The following is a 21772-nucleotide window of genomic DNA, read 5'->3' as shown; positions in this document are numbered from 1 at the left end:
ATACGCATGCCTACGGAGGCGAACCCAGGGTTTGAGTGCTTTTACTCCGGCTCTAGCAGGTGCTTCTACTCTGCCTCTGACTTATGTGGCGGCAGAGTTGAAGCGGCGCCAAACACAGCCTAAAACGGATCGCGGATGGACCGCGAACGCGGTTCGCGGCCGTAGTGTAAGTAGAACCGGGCAGTAGGGGGGTGCCGCGCGGCTGGTATCAAGTACCTGGGAGACGCAATGGAAGTTCTGGAGCAGCGATTTCAGCTCCTCGTCCCCCGACGCCAACTCCATCGGCTCGCCTCCTCGCGTTGCTCGGCTCCGCCGCTCCTGTGGACGGTGGTGGTGCCAGGTGCGCACGGACGCGTCGGCAAGGCGCGAGGCGTGTGGTGGGAGTGGGACAGGGAGGAAAGAATGACGTTAGGCTAACGTGATATGAAGCAACCGTAGGACCTCTTTTGCAAAAGAAATTGGCGCCCCAGCGGCTCTTGTCACCTTGGCATTTTTCTGGAATTTTTCCAAGTCCAGTGGCACTGTTTCCCGCGCACCGAAGCCAACGTGCCTCTCAATCTCTTCTTTGCCTGTTTACGGATATACACTAGTGTGTACGTGTTGTATGATTGCGGAGTGTATGGTCTGTGTACGTTCAATTTATACCTGATAAAAAAAGAAGCCTACTGTAAGCACTGGAAGGGACATTTGATTTTTTTTTTAAAATTATATAGTACAACGCAAATGTCCACAACACGCACGTACACCTATCTCTATGAACACATACGTAAACCCTACCCCTATGAACACATTCAGAGAACTGAATCGGCAGATCTCGAGGCTCACGAAGAGTGACAGAACCGCCTAAAATTCGGAGGCGTTCATCTTCCACTAGATACTAAGCACCCCAAAAGTTAGCTACCTCGGACAGTTCCGTCGAACACACCCCACGGGAGAACTCGAATCAATCCACGTTTGACCTTCAGAATCCAATAATGAGTACGAACTTACAATACTTCATCCATTTTATACAACAAGAGTTCTTGAAAATTATTTATTACAATACCAGGGTTCAGAGTGCGACAATTAAACAGCGGAATGAAAATAAACATCTAGCGGAAACGATACAATGATCCGTCTATGCCCAACAGAAGAATCCTCCACACAAGAGCTACTCCTCACGTTGCACCTGCAACAGGGTAAAATAAACCCTAAGTACACAATGTACTCACAAGACTTACCCGACTAGTGGAAATAGTTTTCCAACTCCAAGAGGTATGATAGGTAATATGGATTTGCGGTTTTATTTTTATTTATAAAAAGCATTACTAGATGTACGTCCTTAAGATCATGTTTTATTAGCAGTCATGATTACTTTATTAGCTAACCATTCTAGGTAAGCACATGTTCTACCTTTAAGCAAATGTTGAGCAATCAGAACTATTTTACCATATTTTATATTTCAGTTCTTACTACGGTGCTAAACCATAGTCAAGTCGTACCGTCTCACGAAAATGACGATTCGCGAACCAATGTATCCTATCTGGGTACCCAAAAACACACGTCCTGTTTGTACCCCAGACACAAACAAGACCAACACATTCCACTCCTGTCCTGGGGTCTAGGTTCCCATCTAAACTTGGACTCTAAGCCCCCACACTTGAGACCTGGTATCAATAGGGTGCTTAGACCTCCACCTTTCCCCTGCCTCCAATCAGTCGGTCCAGAAAGAGCCGGAACTCACGACAAGAGCGTAACGAGCCTTTTCGCTCTCATAAGCAAGTATGTGCTTAGGATAATAAGTTTGTGACCTAACCACCATCCATAGCAACGGACGATCCTCAATCGACACAGACAGGGAAAACAGTGTAACCAAGCTAAGCCCCATGGCCGCGGGACACAACTAGTCACACCCACCATAACCCATAGCATATCCCTGTCCGGTCTCCATTTTCCTTTCATCATTTTTATCATGAGAGTAATTATAATAATTACCTATTGTGAGTAACGGCAGGTTACTCATGCTACCAGAAACCTACGCATAGCAGCTACTCGAACCTATACTAGTAGGACTTATAGGTAGATATATCTATGTATGTGGTTTTCATAAAATTCCTGTAACGTAAATGCACATAACACACACACATATATATATATAGTGACTATAAAAAATAAGGGTTATGCACCGGGGCTTGCCTTGGGCAGGCGCGGTGTCAGCTGAGTCAGACGTCAGTGGCTCCGGGACCTCCTCCTGTACGAGAATCTCTTCCTCGTACTCGATGATCTTCTCGAACTCGCGATCGTTTGTGGTCTCTATCCCCACCAACTTGTTCTCTATATACATGCGATGATGATGTAATACTTAGCATTTAGACAACAACAACTCTTAAAATAAGAATACGCATACTAAGCTACTAAGCTAGCTCTAATGACTAAGGTACTAAGCTAACTATCATCTTCATCAAGCAAAGTATTGGGTTCAACTAACAAACACATAGCTTTACAAATTAAGAATACATCTTTATTTCTACTAGTGATTTAATGTATATTGAAACAAAGAATATTTAACTATCCTAATGCTTAGTCTATTCTGAGGCTATAAAAATTACAGTGAACACATAATAATATAATAAAGCTATCATAAAAATTTTAAGACTAAAGCTATCATCAATTTACCACAAAAAATCGAACAATGATTAATTTTAATAATATGAAGCACTTTCAAACGATTTAATAGCTCCTGGTATCAACATGTATATATATGAACTAAATACACTAACAGATAGATCATAATTTTAGAAACTTAACAAAATTTGTTTTATAATTTTTTAACACCTACATGATTTTATATTAATTATCAAAGATTATTTTAGAAATTAAATTAGAAAACTATTTACTGATCCCCTGGAAAAAGAAAACAGATTCTTTGCGCGGCCCACAATGTGCGGCCCGGGCTGCGCAGCACACGAGCATAGCGGCCCGCTGAAGCGGCCCATGCGACACTGGCTCGCAAGCGAGACGGCCCACGGCGCGTGAATCCCGCACACGCTGGCGCTTTTGCAAAATAGACCTCACACTTCTTCTAAATTACAACTAAGTCCTAATGCTATTTCCCCTTCTCATAAGACTTCTCACTTAACCCCCTGGCTTTCCTGGAATTCCCCCGCGCGCACCCCCGGCTAACCTGTGCTCAGCGGTGGCATGGGGTGGCCATGCCGGCCAACAGAGACCCGCACTGGCTCGTCGGTCAGGCCGACACTCAACTATGGTCCAACCGCCTACACCTAGCAACAACGAGGGGCGGCGGGACGCACTGGAGCGAGCGGCGGCGGCGCGTGGCCATCCACGACGGTGACGTGACTACTTCAGCGAACCAAGGCACCTAAGTACCTAACCGGCTAGCGAGTGAGTAGCAGTAGACTACCATGCACCTAGTCGAGGTAACGGTTAGAGAAGAGGGTGACAGAGAAGGGCTGGCCACGTGCGCCCGAGCCGTGCGGCGGCGCACTGTGGCAGCATGATCGCGTGAGCGACGATGGGAAGGCGGTAGTGGTTCGGCTAAGGCACGCAGGGTGAAGAGGGAGTCAGGGGGACGCTAGTGGTGCAGGTGAATTGGTTTGGGATGGGCGGTAGGAGGGCTACCCTCGACCATGGCCAAGCGCGGCCTTAATGGCATGACGACGGGGAAATTTCCAAATTGGAGCTTGGCCTTGCATGGTTCAAGGCTGGGTAGGGTCAGGCAGCGAGAGGACGTGATGTTGAAACCGTGGATGCATTGAATTGAATGGAGGTGATTGCTCGCTGGGTAATTTGATGGCGCGGCTCGACGGCGACAGCAGAGGGAGAAAGAGAAAGAGAAAGACAGGGCGCGATAGGTGGGCTTGGCTCAGCCTCGCCTTGGTGGGATGCGGTCGACGTGATCATGGAGGACCACGCGCAGGCGTTGTGGACAAGCGCGCGCGTCCACAACCGGGCATGGCCTGTGCGACCGCAGTGCCATAAATGGCAAGGCAACGGTGAGCTCCACCACGTGCGCATGGCTGCGGCGAGCACCAAATTGGGCCAGCAGCTGGGTAGGGGTGCAGAGGGAGGCACGGACGTGATGATGAGGCGACGGCACCAGCAGTGGCTGTGTCACGGTACAGGGCGGGTCGGCGGTGCGGCAAGACACCCCACGTGCGTGCAATGGTAAGATGAGCAGTAGCAACACAGCACGACGCCACGGTGACAGCAACCTCATGCAGCAGCGGCCGAGGATGACAGAGTCGGCGCCCCCTAGCTCAGCTTGGTGGTAGCAGCGACGACAGCGTCGCGGTGACGAATGGGGCGGCAGCGCAGCGGCCCGCAGCGTTAGGCCGTAGCCAGGCCACGGCCCAGCCGGAGGTGGCCTCGGCCAGCCACGAGCGGGGCGAGCCAGTGAGGCGACGTCGCGCCCCCGGGACGTGGTGACCGCATCCACCCGGCCAACCAACCTAAGAACGTGTTGCGCACGAAATTTAAAGCACCTATAACAACTAAACGGTTGCTCTTGAGCCTAAACCATCTTCACCATGCTCCAGAGAGCATATCAGGCTACCAACCCAAGCTAAAACATGACACCACCTCCTAACTCAATTTCACAAAATAAATCGCTAAACATTGCATTGTCTTGCTGCTTATATATACTTAAATTCTTCTAAGTCCTTGAGCTGAATTTAATTTCAAGTTTCATTTTTAGGCTATTAGAAAAGTTAGCTAGCAATGTTATTTTTCCACAGCAAGTATTTCATTGTCATCTATAAAGTTTATACTTCAAACTTTATTTAAGCATCACACACATGTTCCATAGTATTTTGTTCCATAAAAATTGGTTTAAAACCCTACTTGATAATTGCCTGAGTTATGGAATAGCTTCTCGTTTAGCATTTTTATTGATCATTTTAGGTTGCAATACTTCATCTATTCATTCCATCACATGCATTATCACGTAAACATGATGCTCATGATATGGTTTAGTAATTTATTTAGGGCGTAACACTGAGGGTGTTACACAAAGTCACCATAGGCGCCTCGCTGTCGGTGGGGACGTCACCTTACACTGAAAGTATAGCGCCGTTAAATCCTTGAATAGATACAGGAAAATGCGACTATGCGAGCACCCGTGCCAAGTCGAGAATTTAAACTCGGATGTGTAGGTTCCAGCATAAAGAACCCAACCAACTGATCTATGATCATGAGGATGGAATTTTTTATGTTTATTATGATGACAAGTCGACGATGCACCACTCGAAATCGACAATGCTTCAATCCGACATCCGTCCCTTCGGACGGCTTCTCTATTAAAAAAATTTGGACGTCCATTCATCCGTCACAGCCTTATCCAACGCGTCTGACTCCACCGCGCTCGTCCATCGAGCTCGTCTTCCTCACCTCCGCCCACACTTCGTGGTCGTCATCCTCCATCCTCGGTAGCTCCGATGCCCGGTTCGCTACTGGCCTGGCCAACTAGCGCGACCTCCCATCTGCCAGATTAGGAGGACCATCGCCGCTAGTGGCCCTCCTCTGCCCCGGCCGATGCGACCTCACATCTCCCACGCAGCCATCGTCGTCATCCTACCTGTGCGCTCGTCTTCCTTACCTCCGCCCGTGCTTCATGGCTGTCGTCCTCCATCCTCGATAGCTCTGGTGCCCAGTCCGTCGCTAGTTTGGCTGACGTGACCTCCCATAGGCCGTCGTCCACCATCCTCGGCCGCCACCACTCCACCTGTCGTTCCGCCGCTCTGCACTGCGTCTTACGGAAGAAGGGTGAAAAATGAATGTTGCAAGCCTATGTTTCAAGCGTTTTAGATGTTTCATAGGCATGTTGCAAGTGTTTCATGTGGATGTTGCAAAAGTAGATTGAGATGTTACATATGTTGCAATGGTTGTACACGTATGTTACATGCTTCTGTTCCCAATGTTTCATCTGTTTTTCTAGACGTATGTTGCAAGTGTGTTTATTTGGATATTGCCTATGTTTCACACATATGTTGCAAGTGCTTTATCTGACTATTGCGTATGTGTTTGCAATAGTTTCAAGTGTTTTCCAGGTGTTTTTGCTAGTGTTTCAGATACATGTTTCAAGTGTTTGATCTGCCTTCGAACGTATGTTGCAAGTGTTGCATCTAAATGTTTCAAAAGTAGATCATGTGTTGCATCTCTCTCCTCGCATTCTGCTACCTCACCTCGATGTCTCATCTTCTCAGATTACGAAGGGGGGCGCCCAAGGCCGGTGGGAGGGGAGCGTCGGGGGATGGTGGCGCGGATGAGAGCACGCGCTCTCCCCTTCTATTATGCGGGTAGGAATAGGCTTTCATTAGACTCCAGTTGGTGGGCAGGGATACCACTTTCGTCGCCAGCCCAAGCCCACGTAGCGATTATCGGTTGGCTGGTGGGAGTTGCATTTGGACGCGCTGTTAGGGCCTTCCTTCGAAGATTTAGAGCCCATTTGGCCAGGCTTCGAGCGGCTCCGGCTCCTCTGACTCCTCCCCTGTTCATCTCCTGTAGCGACACTGTTCACCGGAGCCGTTTTTCTATCTCCTCCTTTTCTCTCTCACTGACAGCGCCAGAGCTAGAAAAGCTCATTTTTTTGCTCCTCCGGCTCCAGCTCCTGCACGCTACAGTTGCGCTACAGTGTGGGAGCCAGAGCCGGCGGGAGCCCGGCCAAACGCGCCCTAAGTGTCAGGTTGAGGTAGCTGTTCATTGACAAGCTGCATGTGCCACACTGTAGCATGCAATCGTTTCACTGACTGCAGCAGATCTCCTTCCACGCAGCAGCATCGTGAATTCGTGACAAACCACTGACCACACTCGTTTCACTTGATAGCTGCTGATACCTAACGCCTGTGCGATGTGTGAATGTGTCCATGCGACGAGTGGTTGCAGACACCTTGTTATTTGATTTGGGCCAGTGTGCCTTCCTGGGCTGGCCCAGGACCCGTTAACCTGCGCTCTGTACATACAAACCGCGCCCTCCCTTCCTCGGCACGGCACGCACCGGCGCGCACCGCCTCCGTCCGCGGCGTGCGTGCCTGATGATGAGTGATGAATGATCGCCGCCGCTCTCCTCGCCTCCCGCTTTGTCCACGACTCCACTCATTGTCGCCCCGCTTCTTCCACCCTCTCCCCTCCCTTTTTCTCTCCTCCGTCCTCTAAACCGCCATTCCAAAACCCTAACCAAACCCCGCTCCGTGCTCCCGAGTCCCGACGCTTGGACATCACCACCTTCTACTCCCACACCAATGGAGCACGCGCTCTGCTCTCCCGCCGGCGCGTCCCTCACCACCGCGCCGCTTCCAAAGGACCTGACGCTGCTCCCTCCCCCGCCCCCGCTGGGATCGTCGCGTCCCGAGCGCCTTGAGGGATTCGTCGCGCGGCCTACCGAGAGGACGCGACAGACGAGGGGCAGCCCCGGCATCGGAGGGGGCCACGGCCATCAGCGCCACGGAGGTCGCCGTCGCCGCCGCTCCATCTACCTCCCCCTCCCCCGCTCGGATCATCGTGCTCCGAGCTGGCGCCCGTGGTCCGCCTCGAGAGCGACCGCGACGCGCCGTGTCGAGGGAACGCAAGGAGGAGCGGCATCAGACCCAGAGCGAGAGGGGACCGTCGCCAGTGCCGCTCGACGACGCGGAGGTCACCGTCGCCGCCGCTCCCGCTACCTCCACCTCCCCCTGCCCCTCCCCTGCTCGGATCATCGCGCCCCCAGCTAGACACTGTGGTCCGCCGCGAGAACGACCTCGACGCGCCGCATCGAGGGAGCGCAAGGGAGAGTGGCAGCAGCCCCGGAGCGGGAGGGGACCGGCATCGTCAGTGCCGCTCGACGACGTGGAGGTCACCATCGCCGCCGCTCCCGCTACCTCCCCCGTCCCCTCCCCCGCTCGGATCATCGCGCCCCGAGCTAGCTGCCGTGGTCCGCCACGAGAGCGACGACGACGCGCGGCGTGGAGGGAGTAGGAAAAGGAGAAACGACAGCCCCAGCAAAGGAGCGGGAGGAGGCCGCCTCCGGGAGAGGCGCTTCTCGCCAACGAGGTCGCCGTCGCCCGTGCCGCGCAAACGATCTCCCCGTGGGAGGCGAGGCCCTCGTTTGCCTTTCGTGCATTACGGCTCATGTAGGTTCCAACTTCCAATCCAAGCCGATACGATGATGCTGAAGTGAAGTTCGTTTCAGCCTTTTGTGTTTGGGGATTGTGTTCCGCAGCTCCTAGAACGAGTGCGGGCAAAATGAAGGCAGGAGCAACCATTTCTGCAGTCGTTCTTGCTCTCCAGGTATGTCAATCGTGCATGGAATTCATGTCGGTGCGAGCTTGATTGGCACCAGCAGTGTTTGTTAGCACACAGGATCATCGGCTCAGGTGAGTCGACCACTCACCACTCTTGCCGACCACGGCCGAGCACGATCGAGGCTGTCCGACCATACACACTACGGCTAGAGGTAGAAGAAGAGGGAGAACAGAGTATACACACATTACAAGCATCAGCGTTGGCCAGAGCCCTGTATAGGAGATGACAAAACTGAACTCTCTTTGTTGAGTTGTAGTGGCAAACTATATATAGTCCTAGTATAACGCAAATGCTGCAATAGTAACTAGATAACACAGCAGGACTGACTTCTGTGCCTGTCCCTGCATGTGGCTACAGTCCGGCAGGTGAGTCGTTTGGCGTCTGCCTTTGCAGCGGCTACAGTACCACAGCAGGGGCCTTTTCGGCGTCGTCTTCCCTTACTGTGTTGACACAAGGAAGCAGTAGATTATCTAACAATCTTCCTCTAATCCTACTGATATCCCTTCTACCCCTTCCATGCCGATCATCTCCTTCAGCTCCGTGAGTCGAAAACGTCCGAGCGGCTTGGTGAGGACGTCTACGAGTTGCCGACCAGTTTCGACGAACTCGATGACGATCTGCCCTCCATTGACACAGTCCCTGAGAAGTGGAACTTCATGTCGATGTGTTTGCTCCGGTCGTGTAGAACCGAATTCTTCGTGAGGGCGATGGCTGGCTGGTTGTCCACCATCAGTGCTGGTGGGTGAGCTTCCGCACCGGTCAGCTCGCCCAGCAGCCGGTGCAGCCACACAACTTGGCACATCGCTGTGGCCGCCGCTACGTACTCTGCCTCGCACGTAGATAGCGCCACCACCTTCTATTTCAGCGACAACCATAAAATTGGAGCCGGCTCAAGGAAGACGAGCACGCCAGAGGTGCTCCGTCGTCCGTCGATGTCCCCCGCCATGTCTGCATCGCTGAACACAGTGAGCTACAGCCTACTCCCGCCGGTCTCTAGGAAGATGATCCCATAATCTACCATCCCCTTGACGTAGTGTAGTAACCGCTTTACCGCAGCCCAGTGATCCTCTCTGGGATCCTCCATGAAGCGACTGACGTAGCCCATAGTGAACAAAATGTCCGGCCTCGTGTGGACTAGATAGCGTAGACTGCCGACGATGCTCCGGTAGAGTGTTGCATCCACCTTCGCTGCGGTGCTTGCCTTCGTCAGCTTCAGTCGCTCCTCCATCGGAGTCACGCATGTCTTGCACTTAGCCATGCGGCTCCGCTCCTATAGCTTGGAGGCATACACGCTCTGTTTGAGCGTGAGTTCCTCCTTTCCCTGTCTCACCTCGATGCCGAGGTAGTAGGAGAGTGCGCCGAGATCGTTCATTCGAAAATGAGCCGTCATCTCGCGCTTGAAGCTGTTGACGTCCTCCGTGCGCGCGTCGGTGACGATCAAGTCGTCCACATACACGCCGATGACGTGCTCCTCCTTCCCTCGTTGCCGCATGTAGAGCGCGTGCTGGTTGCGCACCGCTGAAACCCAAGCTCGCCCAGCGTGGCGTCAAGCTTGGCGTTCCATGCTCGTGGGGCCTACCGCAGCCCGTATAGCGCTTTACGCAGTCAGAGCACCCTGTGCTCCTCTCCCTTGACGGCAAAACCTGGGGATTGCCTGACGAAGATCGTCTCCACCAGCTCGCCGTTGAGGAAGGCCGATTTAACGTCCAAGTGATGAACATGCCAGTCCTTTGCTGCTGCCAAGGCTAGTAGCAAACGGACCGACTCCATGCGCGCTACTAGCGCAAAGACCTCCTCGAAGTCGATGCCCTCGTGCTGAACAAAGCCTCGGGCGATGAGACGCACCTTGTGCTTGACAATGGCGCTGAGCTCGTCCCGCTTGACCTTGTACACCCACGTCAGGCTGATCGGACGGCATCCTGGAGGTGGATCGACGAGCTGTCATGTCTCGTTTTCCTCGATCGCCTTCATCTCCTCCAGCATCGCCTGTCGTCAGTTTTCGTCGCGCTCGGCCAGCGCGAACGTGGGTGGTTCCTCTGCGCTGATGAGCAGCAGCTCTTGATCAATGAGCAGCCGACCAGCCAGTGCTGAGGGTCCTGTGCCGCCGATTATGTCATCCAGCCTGCGGAAACCGTACCTTCTTAGCTTTGTGGAAGGCATCCACGAACTCAGTGATGTCACTTGGAGGTGAGGCGAACTCAATCAGTGTTGATGGAGTTCCCTGTTCCGCTGGAGTGCTCGGCACAACACCTGGAGTGCTCAGCACCCTGGTTGTAGTGCTCGGCACTACTTCTAGACAGCTTATCACTACTCTTGCAGTGTTCGGCACCACTATAGGAGTGCTCAGCCTCAGTCTTGGAGTGGTTGGCACCACTGCAAGACCTCTTGGCTCCGCCATGGGAGTGCTCGGCACCCGTCCTAGAGTGGTCGCTACCACTGCAGAACCTCTCGGTGCCACTCCTGGCGTGCTCGGCATCCCTCTAGGCACTCCTCCCTGAGTGCTCGACATCCCTCTTGAAGTGCTCGGCACCGCCCTAGGAGTGCTCGGCTCTGCCGCTGGAGTTCTCGGCATCCCTTCCGGAGTGCTCGGCACCTCTTTCCCAGCATCTCCACCACCGTGGATGACCAGGTGCTCGACGACGAAGGAGCTGGTGAAGCTGCCAGCTTCCCCCATGCTCGGACTGGTCCAGTCCCAAGCCGCCTTCTTGTCGAACACGACGTCGCGAGAGACAAGCACCTTGTCTCCGCGTGGGTCGTAGAGCCGGTACGCCTTGGTACTCTCCGCGTAGTCTAGGAACACCATCGGTGTGCTCCTATCCTCCAGCTTGGTGAGGTTCGGCTTTGTCTTCCTGGCGTGGTCGATGCAGCCCAATGTCTAGAGGAAGGACACGCTCGGCTTGCACCCATACCAAGCTTCAAACGGCGTCTTGCCCGTTAGGGCCTTGGTCGGAGCGCGGTTGAGGATGAACACCACCGTGGTCACCGCCTCACCTTAGAACCTTGTTGGCATGCCTTTGGCCTTCATCATGGATCGAGCCATGCCGACCACCGTTTGGTTCCGCCTTTCCACCACGCCATTCTGTTGTGGCGAGTACGGCGCGGTTTGGTGTCGCACCACACCCTGATCCGCGCAGTACGCAGCGAACTCCACCGAAGTGAATTCGCCGCCACGATCAGTCCTCAGCACGTGGAGCTTCTTACCGCTCTCGGCCTCCGCGCGCATCTTGAACTTCTTGATCGCTGCCGCCACTTCGTCCTTGCTCGTCAGGAGTTGCAACCACATATAGCGACTGTAATCATCCACAAGCAGAAGGAAGTATCGCTGACCACCGTTTGTAGCTGGCGTGATCGGCCCACAGAGGTTGCCATGGACGAGCTCGAGAGTGTCCTTCGTGCGATACTTGGCCACCTTTGGGAATGGTAGCCTCCTCTGCTTCCCGGTCAGGCAGCTGTCACACAGCTCGTCTCCGTGTTTGATGTGGAGTAGCCATCGGACCATCTTCTTCAGTCGACCAAGCGCGTCGAAGCTGAGATGTCCGAACTAGGCATGCCACATCCACGGTTCCTTGGTGTGCCTTGCCACCAGGCACACTGGCTGCTCTACCTTCAGGTCGAGCAGGTACAGCCGATTCATCCCTGATCCTAAGGACTCCGTCCTTGATTAATACTTCACTACCACGCTCATCTAGCTGACCAATGCTGATGATGCTGGAACGCAATTACGGGATATAATATACATCCGTTAGCGCGCGGTGCTCCCCGTTCTGGCACCTGAAGATGGTGGTGCCGCGCCCTTGGATAGCCACCCTTGAGTCATCACCAAACTTCACCGTACCGGTAACATCATCGCCGAGCTCGGAGAAGGATGCCTTAGAGCCCGTCATGTGGTTGCTGGCACCAGAGTCCAGATACCACCGCTGCTCCTGGTCGGCGCCCACACGTCCGAGGTGGATTTGGGCGCGTGGTTCGTCGAGGTTGACAGCCTTCAGGGCCTTCCCAGGTCCTTCCACCATCGTCGCCTCTTCCTTCTCTTTGGCCTCGACGTCGTGCAGTGCACAGAACGTCGCCATCAGGATAGTGGCATCATCATCATCATCATCAGCTTGCGCCAGATGAGCCTCAGCCTTCTTCTCCTGCTTGTGATTTGGGCACTCCCGTGCCCAATGGCCCATCTTTCCACAGCGTCGGTAGATGTTGGGGTCGACCTGCTTCTTCTTCTCCGAAGAAATCTTGCCGCGATGCTTGCCATTGCCACCGTGGCTGGAGGAGGCTGTCTTCCCAGAGTTCCTCTGAGCAGCCCACTCCTCTTCCATCAGCAGCAGTTTGCCGCTGTCCTTCGTTGCTGTCGCCTGCTTTAGGCGCTCGTCCACCGCCCGCAGATGGCCTGTCACATCCTCAATGGTGAGGGTGGACAAGTCCAGCATCATCTCTATGGAGAGAGCGATCTGGATGTACTTTGCCGGCACGGAGTGGGGGTACTTAGAGACCGCCTTCTCTTCGTCGATGGTAACGCCATGGCTCTTCAGCTTGCTGATGAGCGTCTACATGCAGAGGGAGAAGTCCTCCATCGTTTCACCATCCTTGAACTTGAGGTTGGCGTACTCCTGCTTCAGAAGCTGGGCCGTCGCCTTCTTTGCGCGGTCGGAACCGACGCGCATCGCCATAATAGCCTTCCACGCCTCCTTAGCAGAGCTCTTCGTCCCCAACGGCTCCCTGTACTCCGCCGGTACAGCAGCGAGGATAGCCTCCAACGCTGACATGCCATCTTCCTCATTATCGGTGCCCTTGTCAACAGCATTCCAGAGCCGTCGGGCTCTGAGCTTGACCTTCATGGTCACCGACCACTCTCCATAGTTGGTGCGAGTCAGCGTCGGCCAACTGGTGCCGCTGACCTCCCGCACCGTGCGAACAACGACCTCCGGTTGTGGCTGGGCAGCCATAGCAGTGCCACTGCTGTCGCCCATTTCCTAACCGCCCATCATCGTCAGCGGTTAGTCTGGCGACGGCGCTTGTACGGCTCCGATAACACTTGTTAGCCCACAGGATCACCAGCTCAGGTGAGTCGACCACTCGCCAGTCTTGCCGACCACGGCCGAGCACGACCGAGGCTATCCGACCACACACACTACGACTAGAGGTAGAAGAAGAGGAAGAACAGAGTATACACACACAATACAAGCACCAGCATTGGCCAGGGTGTATAGGAGATGGCAAAACTGAACTCTCTTTGTTGAGTTGCAGTAGCAAACTATATATACAACTCTATACATCTAGTCATAGTACAGCGCACATGCTGCAACAGTAACTAGATAACACAGCAGGACTGACTTCTGTGCCTGTCGCTGCATGTGGCTACAGTCCGGCATGTGAGCCGTTCAGCGCCTGCCTCTGCAGCGGCTACAGTACCACAGCAGGGGGCCTTTTCGGTGCCGCCTTTACTTACTGTGTGTTCACACAAGGAAGCAGTAGATTATCTAACAGTGTGATGGTCATTGGTGTGATATGCTGTCTCAAGCTGCCAGCCCTCACTCTTCTTCCACATTAGCATAAAGTTGACGAGTCTGCGTCGCTACTCGTGGAAAGTCCTCACCAGTTATCAGCCTTCTAAAAAATACTTTGTAACTGCAAAATTGGGCATTGTTCATCTGTTATTATTCTGATCACAGCATTTGGTTGGGACACACACATTAACAGCTTTGGAGATCGTGTCTACGTCGTGTTATAGATTAAATGGCTGATTCAATTGCCTAGATATGCAATTGCACAATGCACCCACATATATCAATAAAGGATTTGAGTTGTGCCTCTCAGTGAGTCAATGTTAAACATCTCCAGTAATCAGTGGCTTTATTTTCTTGTTGGCACCCTTTGTAGGGTAAACTAGGTGAAAACCCCGCGCGTTGCTGCGGGTATTGGAGGAGATGTATTACTGTGCTTAGCAGTAGAAAGTGTGGTTTATGAAATAATGAGTGCTGATTCTTTAAACCAGAAAGATATGTTAAATAGATTGAGCTATTTGTTAATTGTTAATGTTAACTGAAAAATCAAAACATAGGATGAGTTACTTTATAACGTGGCATGGTATTGACAGATTTTTTTATAAATTTTAGATGAGGTAGGACTATATTAATAAATTGTAATAAAACTTTCATAAACCATCGTGCATTTGTAAAATACGAATAGTATGACATGATATATAAAAATGATGATTAGAACATTACAGGTTTATTTGCCAATGAATCTCTCCTTTCCAAGCCAGTTATCCATCTGTTTGCACCTGTACTATATAGGCAGGATGACACTCAGTTGCCACATCGATGAGCCAGCTCAAATAATAACACAAAAAAACAAAGTTGTAGGGAGTAAAAACTAAGCTTTTACATCATGGGACATATATGAAAGAGGATAGAAAGAGAAAAGGCCACATGTGCTAGTGGGGTTTTGCTTTATAAGAGTATATGATTTCTTGTAGAGTTCCTATTAACTTGATAGCACGAGTTAACATCAGTACTTGTGTGATTCCTAACTGCAAAGAATCAGATTAATTTGGTATTATTTGGTAAGAAGACAAACTAATGAATAAACAAAGCCCATGGTCTTTCATGTGTTGCCTGACAATGTGTCACAAAAAAATGACTTCTTGCTTATTTCAGATAGGCCTTATTCTGGATATGGTGCTGCCACTATTGGTCAAGATAAAACTGGAAGGTATGTAAACTTTGCCCAGTGGTGGATGTGTTTGATCTGCTTGCTTGTTGATTGCTGTTAATTCCCGTGTACCGTGGGTGTTTTGTTCTTCCATTTCTTCTATTAAGTTTCTTTTCTTTCCGTTTTAATTTGAACCTAATGGATGACTACTTGCATGTCCACTTATATTATTCTGAATGTTTCTAGGTTAGGATTAATGACATACAAACAATTTATCCAAGTTCTTGAGGATGATGTTTCACCAGCTCAAGCTGGATGCAGGTAATCGATGCCAGAGAATACAACTTGGGTTTGATTTAATGGTAGCTGTTACAACTTCTATTTGTAGCTCACGCCAATGATATTGTTTTTTTTATGGGTCCCAATGATATTGTTTGTTCTGTGTTTTCAAGGTACCAAGAATACAGGACAGAATACATAAATACTCAGAAACGTGCTTATTTTGATCTCAATAAGAATGAAGATTGGTATGCTAAAAGCCTTTGTTTGTTGAGGTGTTAATTGTACTATATTAACTACATGATTTGATGGTTCCTTGATTTTGATTTATTTTAATTGCAGGTTGAAAGACATGTACCACCCAACAAAATTGTTATCAGTTATCCGAAGGTGAGAAGTTTGCTTGCCCATTGTTCTCAAAGAAAGCCTGTGTATAGCACATTTACAAGAGACCATAATAGTTCATTCTGATAAGTGTTTTTCTGGTTGCTGATTGCTAACCGTTAGTGTGTCTTATTTTCTTCACTCAGGAGGAATGGTTTTTGCAACTGTAGCGAGGAATTTGATCCTTGACCTGCGGAATGGAACTTTGGACCTGTGAGATGCACTCTATATAATCTGTGTCATTATGATTATTGTGATTTTGTTAGTTTTGCTGATAATTTGATCTTTGGTCTAGTGGTCCTGGAGTGACTGCTGATGCAGCAATTAAATCAGGAGAAGGCAACGATGGAAGCTCTGAGGATAATGCAGATTATGGTGAAAAGAAAAGAAAACATGGAAGAGGTCCCAAGAAAGAGATCGAACCGCTTTCAGCTGCTCCTAAAGCTCATCCAATCAGTTCACAGCATCGAAGGATTCACACCGACATGCGCCGAACTCTTGCTTTGGTGAAAAAACTTGATTCAGAGAAGGATATTATGGAAAACATCCTGTTAACTGGTGATCATGGCAAATCAAATGTTGATGAATCGTATGTTAGGTCCATAGCGCCTGTCGTTATTGTCCAGGGCTTAGATACTGTTAAGGGCCTTGAAGATGTTGAGCTCCTAGACACTCTCCTTACTTATCTGTGGCGTGTCCATGGTGTTGATTACTATGGCATGTCTGAGATGAAACATGCAAAAGGTTTCCGCCATGTGAGAGCTGAAAACAAGAGTGACAGTATGGCTGAAAACATCAGTGCTGCTGATTGGGAGAAGAAACTGGATTCCTTTTGGGAAGAAAGACTGATGAATGGTCAGGATCCTCTAGTTGTATTGACTGCCATGGACAAAATTGAAGCAGCACTTGTTGAAGTTCTAGAGCGTTATGTCAGAAAAATGCGGGATGAGACGTGCGTCTGGAAGTATCGTTGTGGAGCCAAGGGATGCGAAAAACTTTTTCATGCTCCTGAGTATGTTCACAAACATCTGAACCTCAAGCATCCTGATTTGGTCTCTACTTTGGCATCAAGAGTTGAAAAATGATATATATTTCCAAATTTACATGAAGCCCATACACAAGTACACAACTGAAAGACCATTAAATCAGAAGTAACAAAAAAGGTGATGCTTCTCTATTCTCTTTTTGATGCAGTGATCCAGATGCTCCAGGAGGAAAACCGCTTATGCAGCAAACGGTACCTGTAATAATCTTTGGCTCGTTTAGTTTGTTCCTGTTACTTAGCCTTTCCATTTTCCTCTTTTTGCAGCAGGACAAGAAAAATGTGATGCTTCTCTATTCTCTTAATATGAACTGCATGATCTAGAGTCTGTTGACATAAAAATGCGGAGATGTGATCAACACACAGTAAGCCGAAAGATCTGAGTGGAACGAGACCAGAGATCTGCTTGGGTTCAATACAGAACCAATCAATTCTGAAAACCCAACGACGCGCCAGTCAATTTGACCTGCAATTGACAAGGAGAGAAAATCTTATCAGTAATTTAAGGTGGAATATACCGGTGTTGCACCAAACAGTTTCAAATGTATAGCTAAATAGCCGATTCAATAAGGCTATTGACTAAATAGTCGATATCCAACGTATCCATAAAAAGCGATATAAGAAAGCATCATCGGCTAAATGGAACATAATCGATATAAAGTGTCGCGCCGATAAGTTTGATGAAAAGAGTATAACATGCGAACAAATCGACTGTCTAATATAAATGAATCTACAAACAGTTTAAATCTAATATATTATCATCAGCAGTGAGGTTCGACCGGATCGATACAGCTATGATAATAATAACAAACTAAAGCCAAAAAATCTATAAAACCATCTCTACGTTGGCAGATTCATAAAAACATGCTATATGCGTGAGAGTATAGGCAAATCAGCTAAAATAGCCGATGCAATCATATCAAACAAACATAGTACATATCTTGATCATGAACAAGACCACTAAACGATAACTTTCAATCTAAAGTCTTACCGGTGAGGTTCGACCGGATCGAAGCAGCTATGGCAGTGTCATTAGATTAGATCTCATTAAATAGTGAGCTTATTCTAGATTGAAACATGTCTTTAAATGCATACTATGTTTGATTGGAATAGAGATAAAACAATCGATCTAGCGGAATTAAGCCATCAATTATAAGATTTAAAGCGTGATCAGATCAAAGGACGATCAATTAAGATGATATGATGCCGATCTATCTCTATCTCAATCAGGTGATTTTGTTATAATTAATAAAACATTAATTATAGCAAGATCGATAGCTGGTGAATCAACCAAAAACAACAAGAAAAATCTTACTAATCTTAGCAGATTCGATAATTGATGATATTGTATTAAACAACAAGTTATTTAACACAAGATCGATAACTTTGATCTATAATATGATTCATAAGAGATCAATCAGCTGATGTAGCCTTATAAACTACGATACAGATCGATAACTAATTTATATTATGGCTCATAAAAGATCAATCAGCTGATGCAGCTTTATAAGCACAGTTTAAGTCGTGACAGTTCTCACAAGCAAGCTGGAAGCCAATCAGTCGATGCGGCTCTGTTTGCTGAAGAACTCGCCGAGATCTATAGTACTCATACTCCTAATGCAATGGCGAAAGTCGAAAAGATTGTATTAATTGTGTGTTCGTTCTTTTTTACAATAATCAGGGTCTAATATTTATACCCGGAATCTAAACATGAATCTTACTTAAATACGACTCATTACAATTTTTGAAATAAAAAAAACTTTCTAACTTAATAATAACTTGGACCCAAATTTTTCTTATTTGTAGAGTCCGACCCATCTTCCTGGCGCCACTCAAGTATAGCCCATTAACACCGTCTGCTGACGTCATCTATAAAATAGCCGATTCCGACACCACATCCAAACCAGCTGATACCGATTCAGATCTAATCGATTTCTTGATGACACAATCCTGAAAGCTTCGAGTTCCCGCATTCTTCTTCCAAAATTTTAGTGTACACATAGTCTTTCTCTGTGCTACATGATATATTGTACAGTACATTGTAGCAAACTGCTCATTCCTTTGATAACTCTTCTTGTCATACAATACAATTGCCTCTTAATTTTTGTGTTTGACCCTATTGTAAACTAATGCTTTACTCTTCCTTTAGAAGAAGGAAACTAAAAAAACGTCAATTTTCACTTTTCCAGTCACCTTAAGTTTACTGCTAAATAATTCACGTGTTAATAGAAAAAATAATTACTTTTCATAGAACCTCAGTAAAAGTTACATATCTAGTTGGTGAAGTGGGTTTGTTTTGACCCAATTATATTTATATCGTTTCATTTCTGCTAGCTAATAGGTGATGTTTCTTAACATGCTGGCTTTGCAGTTTAACATCTTTGTTGATAATCATACTTTCTCATTCAGGATAGAATGAGACGAAGGCTGGATGAACAGATGTTTGATGCTTCTGGTGTATGGGGGTTCACATGCTCCACTTCTCCCCATGTGTGCACCTTCACTAGTACTAATACCTGTGCCTGGTGCTGGGTAGGTTACGAATGCAAGTCAGCTAATTACTCGCTTAAGAGATCCAGGCAGTCTACTAAAGCTGGGTACTTGGGTTGTTTTGTTCTTTTAGCCCATATGGTCCATTTGTTCCTGCACCACCAGAGATGGCCATGCAGATGATTCAGAAAGGACTTCCAGGACCAGATTCTGCTCAAAACAGGAAGCCTTCGGTGCTGGGACCAATGCTGCCCATGTACCCGTCATTTCCGCTTGGCAGTCGCATCTACAGGAGGTTAGTACCCCTCTAATCAACTCTGTCTCAAGAATTTATGACATTTAGTTTGCTTTTGGTGGTAGACATACCAGCCAAATTTTACTCATCAACTTCCCCTTGGGTTAGTTAAAAAGATTCTGAAATCTTCTTCTTTTCTGAGACAAAAGACACTGAAATATTTGTCAGATTGCTTCGTGGTATGCAGAATTTAGTGTATTGCCATATAACTACGTGGCTGCCACATTCACTTTAATGCCATGTTTAGCATGGTTTTCATCTGCGCTTGCTTGTTTCGCATGCAACTTTGTAACTTTGAAAGATTCCCACTATGTTATAGCTTTGCCGTGTGGCAACTGATTGTAGGGTTGAAAGGCTTCATGAATGTTTTGCTGTTTTATTACTTGTTTACTCGTTGGAGCAGAATGTCATCATGAATTCATTGTCGTACTGAACCCTAAAATTTATCGACTATCTTGTAACTTGTTCCTTACTCTGGTTGCAGTTACCAAGACCTTGACGCTCCTATGGAAGAAGTCTCCGCTCTTGACTCTAGAAGTTTGTAGAGAAATTCCCGTTCCCCTTGCTAATTGTCCTGATAAGCAGAGCTAGTTCACACGGATAGAAAAGGTATAACTGACATGAGAGCAGGTTACATAGTATTACTGAGGCATGAAAAATAGGAAAGTTTTTGATGTGCTATCATGTTCTATAGGTTATAGCACGTCCTCCGCTCATATATGAGGGGACTTTAGGTAGAATACGTATGCAACGGTTTACGGTTGTCCTGTGTTCACTCAGTATGTGAAACAGAAGGACATGGTCCAGACTGCTTGTAGTTTCTGCTGGATGTGTCGACGAAAAAGTCTCTTTTTTTGACCCGATATGATAGATATGAAGAAGGGGATGCTCAGAAGAGTTGGCCATTATTAGATGTATATAATACTCAGTTTGCTATGGTTCGGCTGCGAATGGTCTTTCCTAAGGGAGGTTAATAAATTTCTCATATTTTTTAAGTTTTACTGATGTTATGGTCTTGGTTAATCCTCATGGTATTTTGTGTGCGAATTTGTCACCAGGGATGTTATATTTTGTTCTGGCACGATTCAGTGCCACCTGATGTAATCGAACTGGATTTTCGCAAGAAAAAAAAAGATGTAATCGAACTGGTAGTCGCTGGTGCTAATGTGTGTGTGTGTTTTTCAAATTAGTGGAAAATAGTTTCCATCTAAAAAATAATGATGACACTTGCAAGTGCCACGTTAGCTGTTTCACTGGCGACATTTTTGCGAGTGGTTGACACTTGTAGATATATTAGCACTTTTGAATTGATTTAATTCCTAGGTAAATCACGAACACGAACACAAGCCAAGCCCGTGTAACATGAGCACAATCTGAACATTGCTGGAACAGAAGAGACCTACACATAACGAGATCTACGTCTACCATGCTCAAGAATAACAGTGACATGGAGGAAGATAAGCCAAAAATATTATTCGTGGATCTTAAGGGCAAGAGGCTTGCTCACTTGGTGCTTCATTCTCATTATTACTAAATGAGGTGTCATGAAAATGTGATGATATGACACTAGAGTTACGAAAAGCGAGGTGTGAGGGACTCTGATCTAAATTAAACTTGGTGTGTGCACTCTTTCTGAGATTGGGAAGTTGTTCCACATGAGGGCTAGAGCCAAAAGTTTCATTTTTTTCGCGACCATGCCAAAAGTTTCATTTCATCACACGATCCGCCAACCTCATGTGTTGTGTATTAAATTAAATGATATGAATAGCCTATGAAACAAAAAGGAAAGACGGTATACATTGGAGGTATTTGCTTCATTTGTCGACTCGAAAGCACTAGAGAAAAGATGACGTGACACTCTTGAAAATAATAATAATATGGAACTACCCAATAGGACTATCCTCATGTTCTGTGTGTCCCATATTCATGCTCCAACCATTTTCATTATTGTGGGATCCATATCAGGTGCATCTTTTACTTGCATATCTCATAAACACACCAATCAGTCTCTCTCAGGTTAAAAGATAGTGAGATATTGACACTGGTCACTGGATATGTTTTCGATGTTTCGATCATAATAGGGTTAACATGGCCATGCTTTGAGGAGCGGTGACAGAATATTGACTCTGTGGTCAGCTTAGGATCTTGGTTCTATGGGGGCATGCAGCGGCGGATCCACAGAGCCCCCCCTAATTTCTTGATTTCAAGCCTAATCACTGTAGCAAAAGCTTGATTTCACCATTAAATCTTCATGCAAATCAACATCTCCATTGTTTTAGCCCCCCTTATCCCGCATCGTGCATCCGCCACTGGCATGGGCACAAGGGCAGTGGGAGGTTGATGAGGAGTCATGTAGG

At 48.0% G+C, this 21772-nt stretch overlaps 1 pseudogene; it reads left to right on the top strand.

Moving 5' to 3' along the window:
• Positions 1-7238: 7238 nt before the first annotated feature.
• LOC136471098 (serrate RNA effector molecule-like) lies at positions 7239-19960 on the top strand (annotated as a pseudogene).
• Positions 19961-21772: the final 1812 nt, after the last annotated feature.

Source organism: Miscanthus floridulus, chromosome 8, assembly GCF_019320115.1.
Source record: "Miscanthus floridulus cultivar M001 chromosome 8, ASM1932011v1, whole genome shotgun sequence".
NCBI classification, from domain to species: domain Eukaryota; kingdom Viridiplantae; phylum Streptophyta; class Magnoliopsida; order Poales; family Poaceae; genus Miscanthus; species Miscanthus floridulus.
The sequence above is the reverse complement of the archived record's forward strand: the minus strand, read 5'-3'. Positions and strand labels throughout refer to the sequence as shown.